An 8,240-nucleotide genomic window follows, 5' to 3' on the forward strand; every position below is an offset into this window, starting at 1 on the left:
ATGTGTGTACATATACATGCCACAGTACACGCATGGATGTTAGAGGACAACTTCCAGGAGTCTCTCCTTCCACCACAGGCTCTGGGGATCAAAGCTGGGTCATCAGCCTTACACAGAAAGTGCTTTTACTCGCTGGCCCAGATTCCTGAACCCTCAGCTGCCTATGCTAAGGCACCCACTGGGCTTTCCCTCAATTCCCATGCTCACGTCCTACGGCCATCAGTCCCCCTCTCCCAGTACACTGTGCTTCTGCATGATTCCTCAAAGACCCCTGGTGGAGCATGTGCAGTCACAGCCTCTGTCCAAAGAAGGGATGACTGTAATCCTCACACAGGCGGGCTAGCAAGGCACGGCACCACATCCAGCCAGCCTGACACCTGGCAAAGTAGAGCAAGAAGTCTTTGTGGGGCTCAAAGGAAGACACAGCAGCTCCACCCAGCTTGCCTGGCTCCAGTTCTGGCTCCATCCCCTGCTCCTTCTGCCTGTGTTCAGAGGGCGGAGGGGTCCGAGCATGGACGGTGGGTGACTGACCATACCTCCCAAGGTGACAAGAGAAGCTACGAGCCCAGGAAACCTGGGAGAATCAGGGGTTCAATCCTTAAGAAAACAAGTTCAGGGCTGGCTCAGCAGCTAACGTGCCGCCCTCTCACGGCAGCACCATAGGACCTGGGCACATGCCCATAGTCCTAGGCACTGGGAGGTAAAGGCAGGAGAGTCAGAAGTTCAAGGCCATCCTCAGGCACATAGTGGATGGATTCCAGTACAGCCTGGAATACGTGAGACCCTGTCTCCAATTTAAAAAGGAAAAAAAAAAAGAACAAAAAAAGTTTTAGTTCAATGGGGCCAAATGACAGAGAGCAGAAGGGGCCAGGAGGAGGGCAGAGTCTGAGGCCCCGAAGATGCAAAAGAAAGACAGAGTAGAGACTAAAGAAACAGCAGGAACCAAAGGGGCAGCAGACAGGAAGGAGGCAGGTCATCTTGGAATTATGTGCCAGAGCAAAGGAAGCAAGACGGAGGGTGAGATACAGCCTCACAGCACAGGGTGTGCACATCACTTCCTCTCAGACTTTCAAAGGCTTTTTGTTGACCACAGGGAATCAAATCAAAACCCTGGGAAAGGATGACATTACAGGCCGCCACATCTACTTGGGACTCCTCAGTATCCCACCTCTAACTTGAGGACCAGGAAGGCACTGAGCATACCGAAGGTCAGAGGGGAAAAGCCTGGAGATGGGACCAACCGACCTCACCGGATAGTGGAGGATGGACCGGGAACTCAGGAAAGCGCGTTGACCTGTGCCTGGCACACACTAAGTGCTCAGGAAACGAGCTGTTGTTCCTATTGTCCTCTGGGCCCCTTCAGAGCCTTCTCCCTACCTCAAATAGAACACTGTCTCAAATGTATTAGTTACTTGCTGGGCTACCTCAGCCAACCACACAACCTTTGACAGGGGACAACCTAGATCTCTGGCCTTTCTTCCCCGATGGCCAGCAAATTCAGGGCACACGGGAGGTATTCAGCAAGCACCTGCTGCCCCCAAAAGCCTCAGCCAAGGTCCTGGGGCAGACCCCACATGGAGCTCTGAGGGCCTAGCTCTGGGCTTCTCAACACTCACACCAAATCCCCAGTCTCAGCCGCTGCTACTCACTTTCAAAACAATAAAGGCCTGGGCCCTGTCTTGCCTAGCAGTTTCTACTCCAGGGAACATGCTGAGAGAAATGAGCACAGCGGGGACTGGAAATAGCACTGAACCCCTCTTGGGGAGAGGCCTGGGCAGGCCAGCTGGCAAACAGGAGCAAAACCTCATAGGCAGAGAGTGCGAGAGGGATGAGGACAGGGCTCAGTGGCACACTGCCTGCCTGCCAGGGGTGCCTGAGGTCCCGACCCAGTGCCCAGGACCAAAAAGAGGAAAATATAGGGAAAAGCAGCCAGCACACAGGAGGCCTGGTCCACAGAACTAGGACACGCTGGTCCCTGCCTTCCACCAGAAGCTCTTCTCTTCTCCTTAGTACAACCCCACCCACCACCCTGGGAGCAACTTACAAGCCATCCCCCAGGACCGCACAAGGACACCAGGTCACCTATGGCTCTTGGGGAAGTATTTAGAGCCACACTGTCCACACTGGCCAATGGGGATCACTGTCTATGTCCACCTCCCCAGCAGACCGGGAGCCTCTAGAAGCAGGTACTAGATCCTGTTTCTCCATGTGCCACTCCAGCAATGAGGCAGCAGGGACTGGAGGCAGCCCTGAGCCTGGCACAATAGATGCTCAGTAAGTTACAAGACACAGGGATGAAGGATGCTACCAGAACCCACTAGTACCACACTGATACGGGAGTCAGTATTCCCCATCCCACCCCACCCCCCTTCTGCCTCAGTTTCCTAACACACAGCTATGCCTGATACTTTAGTCATACAATTGCCATGAGAACCAACTGAAAATATACATGGAAAGAAAAGGCCTCTGAGGAATGTCAGTCACTCAGCTTTGGCTCAACTGTCCCTTTTTTTTTTTTTTCTGGCTTGTTCCCCTCTCCCCCGACCCAGCACCGAATCCACCTCTGTACTCCTCAGTCCTTGTCCCCTGTCTCTGCAATCCCTGTAGTTATTTCCCATTCTGATTCTGCCCAGGCATCTGAGAGTTCCTCGATCCTCACATCTGTGTGCAGGTGAGCACTAGCCTGGCTTCTGCGGCTCTCCCATCCTAGGGTTCCAACTCTGGCACTGCACAGAACTCTCAAGATACTCAGATGTGCAGAGCCCAAGGGCCCACCAAACTTGTTGACCCAGAGAGGGACGCTGCAAACAGCCCGCCAAGAAAGCCAGACCTCTGAGACCTGCACCTCCATCGCCAACGCTGCTGCTGCTGCTGAGATGTGTGGTGTGTCTGTGTGTGTGTGTGTGTGTGTGTGTTGGCTGAGTCTGCAGCACTAGCCTCTAGGGCACAGATTGCGACTTCTCTCCTTACATAAAGCACCTGGCAGCCAGATGAATAATACATGGACCTGCACCTCACACACAGGTATCAGGCAGGCAGACACCTGCTTTGCCCCTCCAAGGCCTCCAAGGGAGGGAGGAATGAGATGTCCCGCCTCATACAGTCCTTCAGAAAGGATACAAACTAAAAATTCGAGCCCATTCCCCAGACTCCCTAGTTTTGCCGTTTGCTCCTTTAGCCCGGGAATCCTATCCAAGCTAGGTGTCCAAGGGCGTGCCCAGGAAAACAGGCACAACACACCCAAACCAATCTCTAGGGTTCCTTTGAACACCCAACATCCTGGGGGGCCCAGATTCCTATCTGTCCCCCTCCAAATCTACCGACCTGTGTGCAAAGCGCGCGCGTACCCCCATTTATTACGCATGTACCGCCTCAAGGGCCGACCACCCAACCAGGTCAAAGCCACTGCACTGGGGACCGACGCCTCCCCGCCCCGTTCGGTCGTGCCAGGCTGCAGCACACCTACCTCGGCGCGCACAGTCCCACCGGTAAGAGGCTGGGCTCCGCGCCGCCCACCCCGACTCCCCCACGAGCAGGTCGGGTTACACTCAGGGCCCCGCCACGCTGGCGAAGCGGGCACACCCACGGGCCGCTCGGGGGCCTCTGAGTCCCTTCCTCCCCGCGGGGAGTCCCCAGCGTGGGGTTCTCCCCCAGGTGCAGACCCCGCCTGGTTCCCGTTCATCCCGCGCATCCCGCCGCCCGGGTACCTCAGGAGCCCATGGCGCTGGAGACTGCAGGCGGAGCAGGCGGCGCTGCAGCCCGGTATCTCCGCCGCCGCTGGCGCGTCCCGAGCCCCGCCGAGTCCCGCCGCGACGCGCCTGCGCACTCGGAACGCCGCTGGCGGGGGCGGGGCCGGAGCGCGCGGCTGAGGTCACTCACCGAGCCTTAAAGGGGCCGCGCGCTGCGAAGCGCCACGCGCAAATCTCAGGTCAGGAGGATGGTGCGGTCCTCTCGCAACTCGCAAACGCACCGGGAGAGACCCAGGGCCCAGATTTCCGAGTCCCACCCACCACAGTCCTGGAATGTACTGTCTGACCCGCGGGATACAGACTGTCCTGGACACTTGCGGGCTAGCTAGAGCTTCATTTCTCTGAATGCCTCGTGTGTGCCAACGATGAAAATGAAACGAGATCTAGTTGCCGCTTGAGGCGGGGAGGGTGAGTGTGAGACTATGGAACGGACTTCCACGGAGCGTTTTGTATAGTTGTGCAAAATGAAACTGCTCCCGTGGAGCTGTCCCCCCTAACTAACCGATTCTGGAGGTGTCATTCCAGCCCCTATCCCATTTTGATTTGCGAGGTCCCCACGTCTTACCCAGATGACTGAAATGCGTAATATGCAACCAAGTTTATTCTTATCTCCAGCTCCAACTGTCTACCGACGCCTCTTACTTAGCAGGCTCAGCTGCTTTCCCTTCCACACACGTTTCTTCACAGCATTCCCCAACCCTGCTTCCAGTCTCCAAGACACAAGGTCTGGAGTCAACCTCCCTCTCGCTGCCCCTCGTCCCATCTGCTTGGGCAGGACATCCTGTGTTCCTAGACTCTGACCTCTACCCTACTGTACTGCTGTCATGTGGTCCAGGCTCTGCCCAAGAATTATGGACAGCCTTGATTTTCCAACCTTATTCTCTGCAGGTCTGTGTCAATGTGAAAATCAGGGATGCTTGCTTAGCATTCACCAGACTCTGGGTTTGATTCTTTGCACCAAAACAAACAAACAAACAAACAAACAAACAAACCCACCCAAGATGAACTTTGCTCAAAACCCTCAACTAGTACCTCACATCAACGTCTGCAGATCTCTCTGTACAGCCTTGATGTGGCAGCTCCCTCCGAAGGGGTGCCTGACCTCATCTCCTCCTTTCCCTGGCCTCTTGCTTTCCCTCCAGCCAGGTGTAGGCATTCAGCTTCCGTGCCTTTGTACCTGCTGTCCCCTCTTCTGGGGTTACAGTTTCCCTGATATGTCTTCAAAGGCTTGCTCTGCTGGCCTTACTCTCAATTCTGCTGAGGCAGAATTGTTCTGAGACAAATATCTCCTTCCAGAGTAAGATTTAACATGCAGTCCATAGTCAACACTTCACTGTGCCCTGTTCTCCCAATAAAATTTAATTTTTAACATGAATAGATCGTTTTTCTATCTTATTACTCATCTTCCAGGAGAACACGAGTTCCAGAAAGACTGTGGAATTAACTTTGTCTGGGGAGATCTGTGCCCCAAGTAGGAAGGCACCAAGACAAACCAACATTCTACACAACTCTCCCTCCATGAACCTGTGAGTTTATTTGGCTTACTATGGCTACGTGGGTGAGGGGTTACTGGCAGCTATAATATGTAACTTCCCCCGCCCCCAGCTGAACGGACTTTGAGAAGTTAAGAGTTCTTGGAAGGTAGAAAATTATAGAAGGGAGAGCCACTTCTATGAAGCTGTGGGAAAGGTCGTTACCCATGCTGGACTGGGACTTTTTTTGGGTTTTTGTTGTTGTTGTTTTGTTTTTTTTGTTTTTTTTTTTTTTGTTGTTGTTTTGTTTTTCCAGACAGGGTTTCTCTGTATAGCCCTGGCTGTCCTGGAACTCACTCTAGACCAGGCTGGCCTCGAACTCAGAAATCCACCTGCCTCTGCCTCCCAAGTGCTGGGATTAAAGGCATGAGCCACCACCGCCTGACTTTTTTCCTTTTTTTTAATCACCCCTAAGCAACCGTTCCCTCTTGCTCCTATAAGCAGCTGTAATAGACTCATTGAATGTTCATTCATTAAGCTTGACCAGGCAGGATCATTCCTTTATTTTGTGTTTAGTCCCTTACCTGGGATGAGTAGATGTTTGTTCATGTCTCCCCAGGAAAACTGAATGCAGCAAGGACGAAAGTGTCTGACAGTTTTTTTTGTTTCCTGATGAAAACTAGTACTTGGCACTGGCCTGGCAAGCATGTACAGAAAGTATCTGTAATGTGGACAAATGTAATAGCTAGGTCCTAAAGGGAACCCAGGGGCAATGGTACTCAACCCCCGTGACTGCATGACTGAAGGAGAAAAACCAGCTATTCTCTCACCCACAGGCACACACAGTGGCATGAATACACACACACACACACACACACACACACACACACACACTAAATAAATAGATAATTTTTTTCAAAGAGCATCATATGGGAAACAGGAGCAAGTAGATCTCTGTGAGTTCAAGGCCAGCCTGGTCTATGTAGCAAGTTCTAGGCCAGCTATGGCTACATAGTCTCTCAAAAAATAAATAAGCTAAGCGATAGTGGCACACACCTTTATTCTCAGCAGTAGGGAGGCAGAGGCAAATGGATCTCTGTGAGTTCGAAGCTGGGAAGCCAGCCTGGTCTGCAGAATGAGTTCCAGGACATAGATAGATAGATAGATAGATAGATAGATAGATAGATAGATAGATAGATAGATATAAAATGACCTCTTCTGTCTTAGTCAGGGTTTCTATTCCTGCATAAAACATCATGACCAAGAAACAAGTTGGGGAGGAAAGGGTTTATTCAGCGTACATGTCCACATTGCTGTTCATCACCAAAGGAAGTCAGGACTGCAACTCATACAGGCTAGGAACCTAGAGGCGGGAGCTGATGCAGAAGCCATGGAGAGATGTTACTTACTGGATTGCTTCTTCTGGCTTACTCAGCTTGCTTTCTTATAGAACCCAGGACTACCAGCCCAGGGATGGCACCAACCACAAGGGACCCCTTTGATCACTAATTGAGAAAATGCCTGACAGCTGGATCTCATGGAGGCATTTTCTCAAGGGAGGCTCCTTTCTCTGTGATTAACTCCAGCTTGTGTCAAGTGGACACACAAAACCAGCCAGTACATCTTCCCAACCCAGGTTTGAAATTCACAACTTCGTACTTGCCTCTGCAGAGTTGCTAACCCCTCTAGGCAAAGTCCTTGCCCCAGCTGTCCCCATATCTACACCATTCTTAAACCAGACCAGTTTGATAGCCCCTGCCCCCTCCAGAGCTGTTGGGCCAAACCATACCTAAATCCAGATTCTTAGTCCCTGCATCCCAGGGGTACTCATGATTCTCAAGTTACAGACGCCTTGTCTGGCAGGGCACAGGCAGGTGCTGGGTATTTTTAGGCATGCGATGCCAGAAAAGGGTCTCAAAAGAGAAAGTCACCTGACCGGGTGACAGAGATTTTGACAGGTGGCACTGGGAGCCAGGGCTAGTTGCTTCCCTCAGCACTTAGGCCTTCTGAAAAGATGACTGCCAGCAGCTTAGTGGTGAAGGCATTTGCTGCCAAGCTTGAGGACTGGTGTTACATCCCATGGACCCACATGATAGAAGATAGGGCACTGTGCCATGTGAGCCCCTCCCCCTGTCACATCGTACACACACAAATAAATGTATGTAAAGACAGAGGTAAGAAGAATACATCTCCTCTCTCACTCTATGCACACTTACTCCCCGCATCCTACCTGCCCTCTCTCATCTCTCACCCAGCTTCTCTCCAAGTCTGTGGCCGCCACCCTGCTTCAGCTAGCTTCGATTTCTAGGCCATTCTTCTTACACCTGCCCATCAGTTCTGCAAGAACATCTTTCCCCACCCACAGCACCACCCACTTCCTATTCTTGCTCCTTTTCCTCCTTCTTCATCCATTTGCTGCAGTGACTAGAACTCGGGACCTCTGCATGCGGGGGCAGGCTGTGTCTCCACTGAGCTAAGCCACTGCTACTAGGACTGATATTTTTGTTTTGAGACAGGGCCTTGTTCTCATTCTGTTGCGCGCTTTAGCTTGGAACTTACTAGGTAGCCCACGCTGGCCTCAAACTTTTGTAGCCTCCCAAACTGTAGGATCACAGACATTCCCCTGTTCTGATCACTTAAATTGTTTTTCCTTAAGGAAACCTTAGAAACAACCTCATGGCCACTGAAGGAAGTTAAAGAAAACGAGTGATTCACACAATGATATTCAATATAGATAATAAAACAACCTCCCTTGGTTTTATTTTTATTATGTGCATGGGTGTTTCGCCTGCATATACATGCCTGGTGCCCTCAGAAGGTACAGGTGCCCTGGAACTGGAGTTATGGTTATGAACTGTCATGTGGGTGCTAGGAATTGATCCCAGGTCCTCTAAAATATCAGCCAATGCTCTCAACAGAGTAGCCATCCCTCCAAACCCCTTAAAACAGTCTCTCTCTCTTTCTCTCTCTCTCTCTCTCTCTCTCTCTCTCTCTCTCTCTCTCTCTCTCTCTCTCTCTC

The 8,240-nt window shown here is 51.8% G+C and overlaps 1 protein-coding gene across 2 annotated transcripts in view; it reads right to left on the reverse strand.

Annotated features, from left to right (window-relative positions):
• Positions 1–3,820, reverse strand: part of Tmem184b (transmembrane protein 184B) — a 42,988-nt gene extending 39,168 nt beyond the window's left edge. Inside the window, exon 1 of one of the 2 annotated variants that reach the window (XM_028789986.1) lies at positions 3,708–3,820. The gene's annotated coding sequence lies outside the window, so the exon portion shown is untranslated. The remainder of the gene's footprint in view (positions 1–3,707) is intronic. The other variant, XM_028789987.1, reaches the window with a different exon arrangement.
• Between the last annotated feature and the right edge of the window lie 4,420 nt (positions 3,821–8,240).

Source organism: Grammomys surdaster, unplaced genomic scaffold (assembly GCF_004785775.1).
Source record: "Grammomys surdaster isolate TR1022 unplaced genomic scaffold, NIH_TR_1.0 125852, whole genome shotgun sequence".
In the NCBI taxonomy this organism is placed as follows: Eukaryota; Metazoa; Chordata; class Mammalia; order Rodentia; family Muridae; genus Grammomys; species Grammomys surdaster.